The sequence below is a fragment of the Petromyzon marinus genome, chromosome 60 (assembly GCF_048934315.1).
Source record: "Petromyzon marinus isolate PM22_M1 ecotype Great Lakes invasive population chromosome 60, UKy_Petmar_22M1.pri1.0, whole genome shotgun sequence".
Classification (NCBI taxonomy): Eukaryota; Metazoa; Chordata; class Hyperoartia; order Petromyzontiformes; family Petromyzontidae; genus Petromyzon; species Petromyzon marinus.
Window position 1 is genome coordinate 5,074,486 of NC_133726.1, and position 12,262 is coordinate 5,086,747.

Consider the following 12,262-nt stretch of genomic DNA (forward strand, 5'->3'; position numbering starts at 1 on the left):
TATGGTTGGGGTGTTGGTATGGTCGGGGTGTAGGTATGGTCGTGGTGTAGGTATGGATGGGGTGTAGGTATGGATGGTGTGTAGGGATGGATGGGGTGTAGGTATGGTTGAGGTGTAGGGATGGTTGGTGTGTAGGGATAGATGGGGTGTAGGGATGGTTGGGGTGTAGGTATGGTTGGGGTGTAGGTATGGATGGGGTGTAGGGATGGTTGGTGTGTAGGGATGGATGGGGTGTAGATAGCTTGCAGTAGAAGGCAGATGGCACGTCGTGTGGATTAATAACCACAGTCACGTGCCAGGGTCCATTTGGTACCACTTAGCGTTCGGTTTTACATTCAAACTAAGGCGAATTAAAAACGCGCGTCTCCCCCGCTTCTCTTCTAAGATGTGAAACCAAAAACCACTAATTGTAAACGTCCCTCGATTTTCCAAATGTTTGAAAGTAATAGGTCACTCTGTTTAACACGTAGGCTTTCGCGACCAATATTATTCATAATAAAGGTTTTTGGTTAGAACGCGTTATTAATAAATGTGTCGTAACCCTCCACCACCCGACACGGCCAATCGGCAAAAAAGTGTCACATTGACAAAAGACAAATAGTTTACTAGTTTAGCCCACCGGTGTGTTGAAGAGTGGATCCACAATATTTACAGTGTGAGTACTCATATGTAGTAGCTACTGCAGTAGCTACTCACGTGTAGCTACTACACATGTAGCTACTACACATGTAGCTACTACGCATGTAGCTACTACACATGTAGCTACTACACACGTGCAGCAGCTACATGTGTGATTTTACACATGTAGTAGCTACACGTGCAGTAGCTACACGAGTAGTAGCTACTACACATGTAGTAGCTACTACACATGTAGTAACTACATGTGTAGTAGCTACTACACATGTAGCTACTACATATGTAGTAGCTACATATGTAGTAGCTACAGGCCCCGCACTTTCAAGGGCCCCGCGCTAAATGCTTCCAAGCCGTGAATTCCGGTTCAGTGATTCTGCACTCGCTCTATTACTATAGTACTATACCGCTTTCAACTTTTATGAACGACTGGGTGTTTAAGGTTAGCGATTTGTCGTATTATCTGGCTGTATAGCGAATGAAAAAACACAATTACTTTACTGTGCAAGTTAAACATTTATGTGCTTTAATATTCATGGTTTTATTCATTTATTTAGGGCCCCTTTATAACAAATGCTACAGGCCCCGCACTCACTTCATCCGGCACTGTTCGTTGCTTCGAGAAGGGATGATGATGATCATCATGATTGTTGTGGTGGTGATTATGATGTTGGTGGTGATAATGATGATGGTTATAATGATGATGATGATAATGATGATGGTGGTTATAATGATGATGGTGATGATGATGGTGATGATGGTGGTTATAATGATGATGGTTATGATGTTGGTGGTGATAATGATGATGATGGTGGTGATGATGATGGTGATGATGATGGTGGTAATGATTATGATGATGGTGGTGGTGATGATGATGGTGATGATGATAGTGATGATGATGATGGTGGTAATGATGATCATAGTGGCCGGTGGACGAGACCAGAAATGGAATTGGCAGCCCAAGGATAGAACGCTCCCGGGGAGAACGGACACTTTGGAGATGGAGCAATGAGATGGCACGGCACGGCACGGCATCAGCACGGCTCGGTTGTCTCCATGGGAAATGAAGAGGGCTTGGTAATTGTTTTTAACTGAGTGGTCACCCACTGCTGAGCGCTTGGCACGAATCACTCAACAGCTGTAACGGGAATCGAACATCCATCCTGTAAAGTGAAAAAAAAAAGAGAATTACTATATGTAATAGTAATAATATATGTAGCAGTAGTAGTAACAATAATCTGGCGCGGTGGCTTGAAAGCAGACGAGAAGGGAAGTTGTAACTTGATATCTGTTCCACACACATGGATTTCCAGTAGGTTCAGGACAACACGTGCAGTTTATTTGACGATGGCGTCAGCGCAGGCTTCGCCTAGCTCCTAATATCACACCGACAGTGTTTTCACTCCCGGCTTCAACGTATTTTTAGTTGCGTTCTTTCGGTAAAAGTCACGTAGAAATAAAATAAAAATACATTAAACAATAGAACACGGCGTTCCGATTGCAACACAATCATCCACTGATGGTGATTGGTGAACGTCGTGAGAATTTTATTGTTTTATTTTATTATTTTATTCTCATTCTAAGTGACTTTACCGAAAGAACCAAAGAAGGTGATGGCTTGTGTTGCAATCGAAACGTCGTATTCTATTATTTAATGTATTATTATTTTTTTCTACGAGACTTTACCCAAAGAACCAAAGCGTAATTCCTGCAGCTACGAAAGCTCAAAAATCAAGTTGAGTTTTTTTATTATTTTCTATATTGTTTGTGTGTTTGTCTTTGTGTTACTTGCGACGTTAAATGATGCCAAACTGGCAGATCGTTTCCCGCGTCGAATGGAAACTGTTTGAAGTTTGCAACTTAATTAAGGATAATAATAATAATAGTAGCGACGATATATATAATTTTTTTGTAAATGTTGTAGTACTGTAATCGTATTCAAATATATATAAGTGGCAGTAATTTCCTACTCGCATGAGCACAAAGGCAGTGGTGCTCATCTCCTGCCCACAGCCCTACAGAGACAGAGCGGTTGCTGGAAACTCCCCGATGGCTTCACCGCAAAGTGGTACCACACTTTATCGACCCCCCGGAGGTGAGGATGATGGGCTGAGACAACCCCCGACCCGCAACCAGGATTTGAACCCGCCAGACGCTCGCTCAGCCGTTGACCCAGTTAACGTGGAATCGCTGGGCCAATATTGGACCAACGTTGGGCTAACGTTGGGCCAACGTTCCAAACCACATACCAACGTTGGGCTAAGGTTGGGATAAAGTTGGGCCAATGTTGGGCTAACGTTGGGCTAATGCTGGGCTAACGTTGGCCCAACGTTCCAAACCACATACCAACGTTGGGGCTAACGTTGGCTCAACGTTCCAAACCACATACAAACGTTGGGGCTAACGTTGGCTCAACGTTCCAACCACATTCCAACGTTGGCCCAACGTTAGCACGTTTGCTGGGGATCCGTCGGGGACTGGGCTAATATGATGACAATATAACAACAACAATCATTATCATCACCATGGTACCTCGAGGCTTTTGAGGGTTTGAGAGCGAGAGAGAGAGAGAGACGGAGCTTTGACGAACGCACGGAGCTTTAGCGATGACCACGAACTTCGCCTGCTGAGCAGAAGCGATCCTTTTCCTTAAATGGGTGTAAAGACGGAGATCATTAGCGGCGACTTCACTCACTCACTCTCTCTCTCTCGTTTTAATTACAAACAACTTTCGACTGCCAGAGAGAGAGAGTGGGAAGGGGTGAGTTTGACACACAACACATGGATAACACAAGCGCATGCTGCTGCTGCTGCTATAATGAAGAATCTGTGGGATTTGAAGAAGGAAAGAAAACCCATCTTGAACAGAATTCCCCTTCTGACATAAAAAATGAATAGGCTTTACCCTTTGCGGGAAGTGTACAGGATGTGTTAGGATGTTCAAACACCGAATAGGCACACACACACAGCTATTGTCAGTTCAAGACGTCAACCAAGCCTACATTGACCACACATCGTGCGTGTGGTAAAACATGCAAACACGCGTGCTTTGATCATTCACTATGCAACACGATTTGTCTTCCTGGGTACTAAGTGTTAATTTTTAATTGCTTAAGCCTCAAAAGAAACAGAGAAGTGGCTATTATTATTATTACTCCCCACAAACTTTGCTTTTGTGACCAGGACTTTAGGTGAACGAAAGACACAAACGCACACCGCGTGCTCTCATTGACAATGGCTACATCTCAAAATATCACTGTCCTGGTCACGAGAGCAAAGTTTGTGGGAGAATAATAGCCACTTCCTGTACCCTTTGAGGCATGAGCAATTAGGAAATAACACTTACTACCCAGGAACACAACTAAAATAAAGTTTGCGTTACGCAGTGTGACTATAACGCGACGCATTTGGCCTCCACCAGAATCCCAGCCTCCCCGACCTGGCCTCGTCTCTCTCTTTTTGTTTTACGATCAGAGGAAACGAGAAGATGCTCGGTGTAGTCGGCACTTTGCTCCGTTCATCATTTCGTTTTTTTTTAATGTTTCGCTTTATGTAAACCCTCCCCCCCCCCCCCTTTTTTTAGAGGTGTCACACCAGAGACCAACAGCGTCCAGTGGGGGACCACTGCCCTTGCCGGAAGGCGCGTCAGGTTGTATTAATGTTTACCCAAAAAAAAATTAGCTTTTTTATTTACAGAGCGCTTTTCCCACGCTCAAAGCACTGGACAGGAAGCAAAAAAAAATGACAAGCGATATTACACAAAACTATTCTCTTTGGTTCTTTAAGTAAAATTCACGTAGGTAGAAAAATAAAATGAAACCAAAAATAACATCTACCCGAACCTACGTGGACTTTACCGAAAGAACCAACGACTATGGATTCCTGCAGCCACGAAAGCTTCAAATCAAGATTACACATACTGACACCAATAAAAACTACTACGTAAAATACATTCCTGAGGAGGGAGCTGGTAGTAGGAACGTTGGGTTGCTCGGTCAATGGCCAGGGTCAACGGCGGCACCACGTGGTGTATTCCATAAATATGCCCGACTGTGAGGGCGGGCACAAGCCGGCGTGAGTAGGTTAAACGTTGAGTTTTATAAGGGCACCACGGGGTGACCAGCCCCTCCCCACCCAGCCCCACCCCTCCCATCTTTGGATGCACGACGGACGGACGGACACAATAATCCCCTGTGGGCTGGTGGTGTAGTAACCAGGAGGTTCCTACACAGTAAAACAATGGCGTATGTACGAAACATAGGAGCAGCACAGAGGACATTCAAGTGACGGAATATGCAAGGTGGGAGAGTGCTTTGGGATTGTGGGGAATTCCAGCCAGATCGCAGGAACATTTTGATCAGACGAGCTGTTCATTGAGATTTCGGCGGTGGGAAGATGGACTCGGCGGGGGCTCTGATGATCTCAGTGGGCAGGTGGTTCGTCATCACCATCATACGACCGTAAGGGGGTTCCCCGAGGGAGAACTTCCGCGTCTCCGAACGTTGAAGGCTCGAGGAGAAAGGTCACGGGTGGATCGAGCGTCTGTCCGAGTCACTGAGCCCCACCACGGATTCGAAACCTGAGTTCGAATCCGGGGGTCGCAGCCGTTACCGGTGATCAAACTAGGTTCTCAAACCACCATCGTGATCATCATGATCATCATCATCATCAATCATAATCGTCGGCCAGGGTCGATCGACTGCTGGATGCAGCGCTCCACAAGTTGTCGCCACCTCTCGTGATCCGGCGATGTATATAGCCGTAGTAATCAATATGTACGTTGAACTTCTTTTGCACCGTACGTAGCCAACCGTGCTGATCGGAGGTACACAGGAAGGACAGCAAACTAAAAGCAAGCAGCAGTTCTAAGGAAATTAAATGATGATGATGATGATGATGACGATGATTTGAAAGTGCACAGCGCCAGTAGCTTCCTAATTTATGAAGGAAGAGCGTTCCAGACGGCCGCAGGAGCGCATCGGAAAGCGCCGCGCGATGACGATGCGGTGACCGCCCTCTTCGTTCGATGGCCGAGCCGAAAGCCGCGGCAACTGCTGCTGCTGCTGCTGAGGATGAGCGGAGTTTGCGTGATGAAGATGGTTCATCGCTCCTTGACGAGTCCGGCGAGGCGTCGTGGTGCACGCGTGGCGCGAGCACATTGCGAGTAACGAGCGCGACCTCGTGGCGACGTCTCCGTTCGGACCACGCTGTGTCGCATCACGCTGTGTCGCATCACGCTGTGTCGCATCACGCTGTGTCGCATCACGCCGTGTCGCACCACGCCGTGTCGCATCACGCCGTGTCGCACCACGCCGTGTCGCACCACGCTGTGTCGCGGTGCCCGTCACGACGCGTGCCAAGACAATGTCGTCGACGCTGCAGCTTGGTCACGGGATTTTTTTTTTTAGTTTTTGCTTGCCAGACGTCCCGTAGAGTAGCGAGTTGCAATTGTTCGAGCCTCGTCGCGACCTGCTGTTGGCTGTGTCGCGACTCAACGGTGGTCGAACGCGTAGTTCGTGTCGCGACCCTGACCACACGTTGCATCGCGGTGATCAGTCGACACATCCTGGTCCATCTGCGGTGGCGATTCTCTTTAGATACGAGCACAACACGGGATGAATTCCTCGAGTCCGCGACCGCCACACCCTCCTGGATCGTCCCACGCGTTGTTTCGCCCGAGTGCCAACCGGCAAAGCGGTGACGCCCGATGGCTCTGCTGCTGTTCGGCGAGAAACCTGTCACAGTGGGTTTTGGGCACACGAGGACGGGTGGGTGGCCAGCACCACGCCCGGCCGCCTTTGTCTTCACATAGGGGGGGGGGGGGGTGTTGTTGTTGTTGTTGTTGTCTTCTTACTCAACAGCCACGACGAGGTAACACATTTCACGTGGCTGTTTAAACAAAGTGTTTGATTTAAAAACTTTCGTGACTTGCAGTGATTCATATTCTTGGTTCTTTCGGTAAAGTCACGTTGAAGGGAAATAATAAAATAATAAAAATATATAGCAATTTATTTTATTATTTTATTCATATTCTTGGTTCTTTCGGTAACAATAAAATAATAAAATATATATAACGATATATTTTATTATTTTATTGTTTCCCTTCAACGTGACTTTACCGAAAGAACCAAGAATATGAAACAAAGTGTTAATCAGGAAACACTTTAAAAAGGTAACGTTGGTGAGGTCTCACGGTGTAAACAAAGCAAGGGTCTCTCGTTGTACACTCTGGCTGGCCTCTCTATTCATGGGCACTGAAGAAGGGCCATCGCACGAAACGTCAGCCATTATGAGTCCACAACGTTATTGACGGACGTGTTGAGTCTTGTCGCTGTCGTTGTTGTTGTTGTTAAGCTGGGTTTCTGCACTGCCGCCAACGCAGCAGCAGCATCACCAAAGTATTTGCAACAGCGGCAGCTGATGAATGATAACACTGTGTTACCAAAAAAAAAAACGTGGGAATTGTGAGCCTGGCTAACACGTGGCCCAAATCTGAAATGACATTCGTTGATTATTGCACTATGTAACACGATTTTTTGTTCCTGGGTAGTAAGTGTTATTGTCTAATTGCTTATGCCTCAAAATTACAGAAAATGGCTATTACTCCCAAGAAACTTTGCTTTTGTGACCAGGACATTGATATTTAGAAATGTAGCTATTGTCAATGAGAAAACGCGGTGTGCATTTGTGTGTCATTCCTTAACGTAAAGTCCTGGTCACAAAAACAAAGTTTGTGGGGAATAATAATAATAGCCACTTTCTGTACTTTCGAGGCATAAGCAATTAGAAAATAACATTTACTACCCAGGAACAAAAATCGTGTTATGGTTGGCCGACGCAAAACTTCCAACCAGGATTTGAACTCGTGACCTCTCCAATCACGAGTCACGTGCTCTGCCCAGCACCCCGGGGTGGCCGGGGTCAACGACGAAGCACGGCGAGGTGCTGAGGAATTAACCACAGACTTGGCAGGGTTACCATAAGGATCAGAGGTGGAAGGTCAAACGTTGTCTCACAGAGACAAACGTGTCAAAGTCAGCTCTGCCCTCTCATTTCACTCCACTCCCCTCCACCCACTCCCCTACCTCTCCCTCTCATCTCACTCCACTCCCCTCCACCCACTCCCCTACCTCTCCTTCTCATCTCACTCCACTCCCCTCCACCACTCTCCTGCCTCTCCCCTCTCATCTCACTCCACTCCCCTCCACCCACTCTCCCCTCTAATCTCACTCCACTCCCCTCCACGCTCTCTCCTACCTCTCCCCTCTCATCTCACTCTACTCCCCTCCACGCTCTCTCCTACCTCTCCCCTCTCATCTCACTCTACTCCCCTCCACGCTCTCTCCTACCTCTCCCCTCTCATCTCACTTTACTCCCTTCCACGCTCTCTCCTACCTCTCCCCTCTCATCTCACTCCCCTCCCCTCCACACACTCTCCTACCACTCCCCTCTCATCTCACTCCACTCCCCTCCACACACTCCCCTACCTCTCCCCTCTCATCTCACCCCACTCCCCTCCACACACTCCCCTACCTCTCCCCTCTCATCTCACTCCACTCCACTCACTCTCCTACCTCTCCCCTTCAATCTCACTCCACTCCCCTCTCACTCTCCTACCTCTACCCTCTCATCTCACTCCACTCCCCTCCACGCACTCTCCTACCTCTCCCCTCTCATCTCACTCCCCTCCACGCACTCTCCTACCTCTCCCCTCTCATCCCACTCCACTCCCCTCCACCCACTCTCCTACCTCTCCCCTCTCATCTGACTCCTCTCCACGCTCTCTGGACTGCCTGTGCATGACCTACAAAATCGGACACCAGCTGCCTACCCGCACCCATCTCTGACCAGTGGAGTTCAAACTTTGCCAAGTGCCACCACAATACATCACCTGTTACATTCCCAGCGATTACGAAGGCAATAATTAACCAGCACATTTTGAAGAGCTCACAGGGGGAAAGTCAATAGCCCCAGGGGACGAGGGGTGGCGCAGCGGTTAGCGCGCTGCTCCATGAACCACGTTCCATTTTCCCGGTCACGGCTAACATCAGTGGCAGTGGCAGCAATTGATAATAATCTGAACCGGTCCTGGTGGCCGTGTCTCTCCCACCCCCCCACCTCCTACCTCCCTTAGCAATCCACAATCGCCCGAAGTGGTGAAATAGGGTCAAGCAACCCCCAATGACCCACGCGGTGTTGCGGGGAGGCCTTCATCCAGCAGCGGGTTGACCAAAAAAAGTCTCCCGCGGAATGTTTGTTGCGGTTGCACCCGATTCAAGAGCCGAATGGCTCACAGGGCTATACCAAAATAAATAAAATAATAAAATAAAATAATAAAATAATTGGAACGTATGTTCAACTTCTATCGCATCGTACGTAGCCAACCGTGCTGATGGGATGACGATGACGCATCCCAGCGAATCAGCGTGGCACACAACGGCCGTTGCTGGGACTTTGGGGGGCGGGGCCGGGGGCGGGACTGGCCTTGTGACGTCACAGTGACGCACGAACCCGCCTCAACGCCGCGCGATGCGTGTGACGTCACCGGCGCGCAACGTGCAACTTGCGCGACAGCCGGGCAGACAGGAATCCAGGCAGTAAGCCGCTCAGCAAAACTGTTCTCTCTTTTTTATATTCATATTCTTAGCTCTTTCGGTAAAGTCACGTTGAAGGGAAACAATAAAATAATAAAATATATATAAAACAATAAAAAATTATCACGGCGTTTCGACCATAACACAAACGGTCGTCATCAGGTGTGTCGGTTCGCATTAATTTATTTATTTTAAAACCGTGTCTTTGATTATTTATTTAAAAAACGTCAGCGCCACGCGCAGCGATTTTGCCAGTTTTATTTAGAAGGACGAGTCCATCTATGTTCTGAAAAGAGGACGGGGGAGACGAAAAAATTTAATGTGCGCTGTCTGAAAGCCACCGTAAGCGTGGACAATCAATTAAGACCCGAAATGGAGGAAAACCTTGCCCAACGCGGCTCTTATCGAACGCGTGCTTTGGGCCAATGGACTCACGGGCCGGCGGGTGACGTCTCGGCTTCACGCGCGGTCCGACGCTGCCAAGATTCATCGTCACCCCGTCAGACGCACGGACACTCAACTGTGTGTCGCGCAGGCCAGAGTGCCGCGCCCGTGGGCGACGTGTGAATGAATCGGGCGGTGAGAACGACGAGGGCTTGGGACCCGCGCGCCCCTTTTGCGCGATGGTGCCGACGCGCCCGACGCGGACGTCGCGAACGTTTCGCCGGCCAGCTCGTCGAGGACGTCAGCACCCCCCCCCCCCGCGGAGGCATTAGAGGGCGGATCGTCAACGTTACGGGGCGAGCCTGGGCCTGGGCGAGCGTGGGCCTGGGCGAGCGTGGGGTTGGGAATTCAGAGTTAGGGGCGAGCGTGGGGTTGGGAATTCAGAGTTTAGGGCGAGCGTGGGGTTGGGAATTCAGAGTTAGGGGCGAGCGTGGGGTTGGGAATTCAGAGTTTGGGGCGAGCGTGGTGTTGGGAATTCAGAGTTAGGGGCGGAAAATGGGCGGGGAATTCAGAGTTAGGGGCGAGCATGGGGTTGGGAATTCAGAGTTAGGGGCGAGCATGGGGTTGGGAATTCAGAGTTAGGGGCGAGAGTGTGGTTGGGAATTCAGAGTTTGGGGTGGAAAATGGGCAGGGAATTCAGAGTTAGGGGCGAGCGTAGCGTTAGGAATTCAGAGTTAGGGGCGAGCGTGGGGCTGGAGGCGCGAAGGAGTAAAATCGCAAAGGGGCCGTCCATAAATGACGTCACGCGATTTTGGACGATTTTTGACCCCCTCCCCCCCTCGTCACACGGCCTCACAAAAAGTCAGACCCCCCCCTCAAATATGACGTCACAAAGCTCTGCCCCCCCCTCCAAACCATATTTCCATTTTAAAAATAAAACATGCTTCAAATCGCTTTAAACGATCGTCATTGTAGTGCGTATTTAATGTGGCGCTGCACTCTGATGTTGTAGGAGTGTTGTTATAACAATTCTATATTTACTTAAAGTTGGGCATTTTGATGTGACGTCACATTTCTCAAACTCCCACCCCCCCCCAGGTGCCTGACGTCATTTATGGACGGCCCCTAACCAAAGGGTTGTACACAAGAGATGCAGAGCGACCCGGCATCCTTTAGTGACTAGAGAGGGAGTTGTTCTTGTTGTTGTATAGAGTTTGTTCAACAGAGAGCTGAACCTTTCAGACCCAGGACGCGGCTTTTGCCCACCACGGTATTTTCCAGGAACGTAACCCCCCTCCAGCCACCGCGTTCTGCGAGGCTTGCCCTCGCAGCAGGATCCCGTGGCAATGACAGATGAAGGCGCAGCCCTGCAGTTGCCGTTTCATTGAGTAACATCAGAGGGGAAACTGCTGTGGAATACGTTTTATTACAAATATGCACTGATCGTTAATTATCTCGTTTCCTACCGTACATTTTTTCCCCGTGCTATTAAATTACATATTTGAAGAAGAAGAAGAAGAAGACGAAGACGAAAACGTGTTTAAATGCTTGAGGGTGTTTTTTGGGGGGCATTTTCACATTCGTTTAAAATACAGTAGGTATTTTCTTTCCACAAGTGAGTTGTTGAAATATTTCAAGAATGTATTTCAGAAGAATAATAAGTATGAAGTAATTTTAATAAATCAGCATTTTTATTTTATTTGAAACCTTGAGCCGCCAAAGCAGACAAATCCCCCCCACGCTTCCAACCTGCAGCCTCAAAATACAAAGACAAAGATCCCCCGTGTAGCCTTAACGTACTTTCGGGGCAAGTTCTGTTAGCGAGTAGCACTTACGAAGGCCGGCACGGCACACGAGGGGGTGGGTGGCCAGCACCACACCCGGCCGCCTTTGTCTCACCAGTGGCGATGTTTAGACACCACACTAGGTACTCATTTGAGGCTGAATCGCACACACACACAGACACACACAGATTCACACACACAGACAAAACACAGATTAACACACACAGACACAGATTGACAGAGACACACACAGACACACAGATTCACACAGACACACAGATTCACACACAGACACATAGATTCACACACACAGACACACACAGATTCACACACACACAACACACGCGCAGGCACACACACACACAGACACACAGATTCACACACACAGACAAAACACAGATTAACACACACAGACAGATTCACAGAGACACACACAGACACACAGATTCACACAGACACACAGATTCACACACAGACACACAGATTCACACACACAAACACACAGATTCACATTCACAGACACACACAGACACACACACAGACACACACACAGACACACAGATTCACACACACACACACACAGATTCAGACACAGACACACACAGACACAATATTCACACACAGACACACTCACAGATTCACACACACAGACACACACACACACAGATTCAGACACAGACACACACAGACACAATATTCACACACAGACACACACACAGATTCACACACACAGACACACAGACACACAGATGCACACAGACACACACACAGATTCACACACAGACATAAGATTCACATACAGACACACACACAGATTCACACACACAGATTCACACAGACACACATACAGACTCACACAGACACACA

The 12,262-nt window shown here is 48.5% G+C and overlaps 2 long non-coding RNA genes across 2 annotated transcripts in view; one reads left to right on the forward strand and one right to left on the reverse strand.

Moving 5' to 3' along the window:
• LOC116955564 (uncharacterized) overlaps positions 1 to 6,603 on the forward strand; it is a 38,354-nt gene extending 31,751 nt beyond the window's left edge. The window contains exons 3-4 of the long non-coding RNA XR_012930005.1: positions 2,647 to 2,728; positions 4,217 to 6,603. This is a non-coding gene — a long non-coding RNA (uncharacterized LOC116955564). The remainder of the gene's footprint in view (positions 1 to 2,646; positions 2,729 to 4,216) is intronic.
• LOC116955566 (uncharacterized) lies at positions 865 to 10,095 on the reverse strand. Its single transcript, XR_004404864.2, has 3 exons — positions 9,663 to 10,095; positions 3,166 to 3,281; positions 865 to 1,796 (listed from the first exon to the last, which is right to left on the reverse strand). It is a non-coding gene; the product is annotated as an uncharacterized LOC116955566 (long non-coding RNA).
• Positions 10,096 to 12,262: the final 2,167 nt, after the last annotated feature.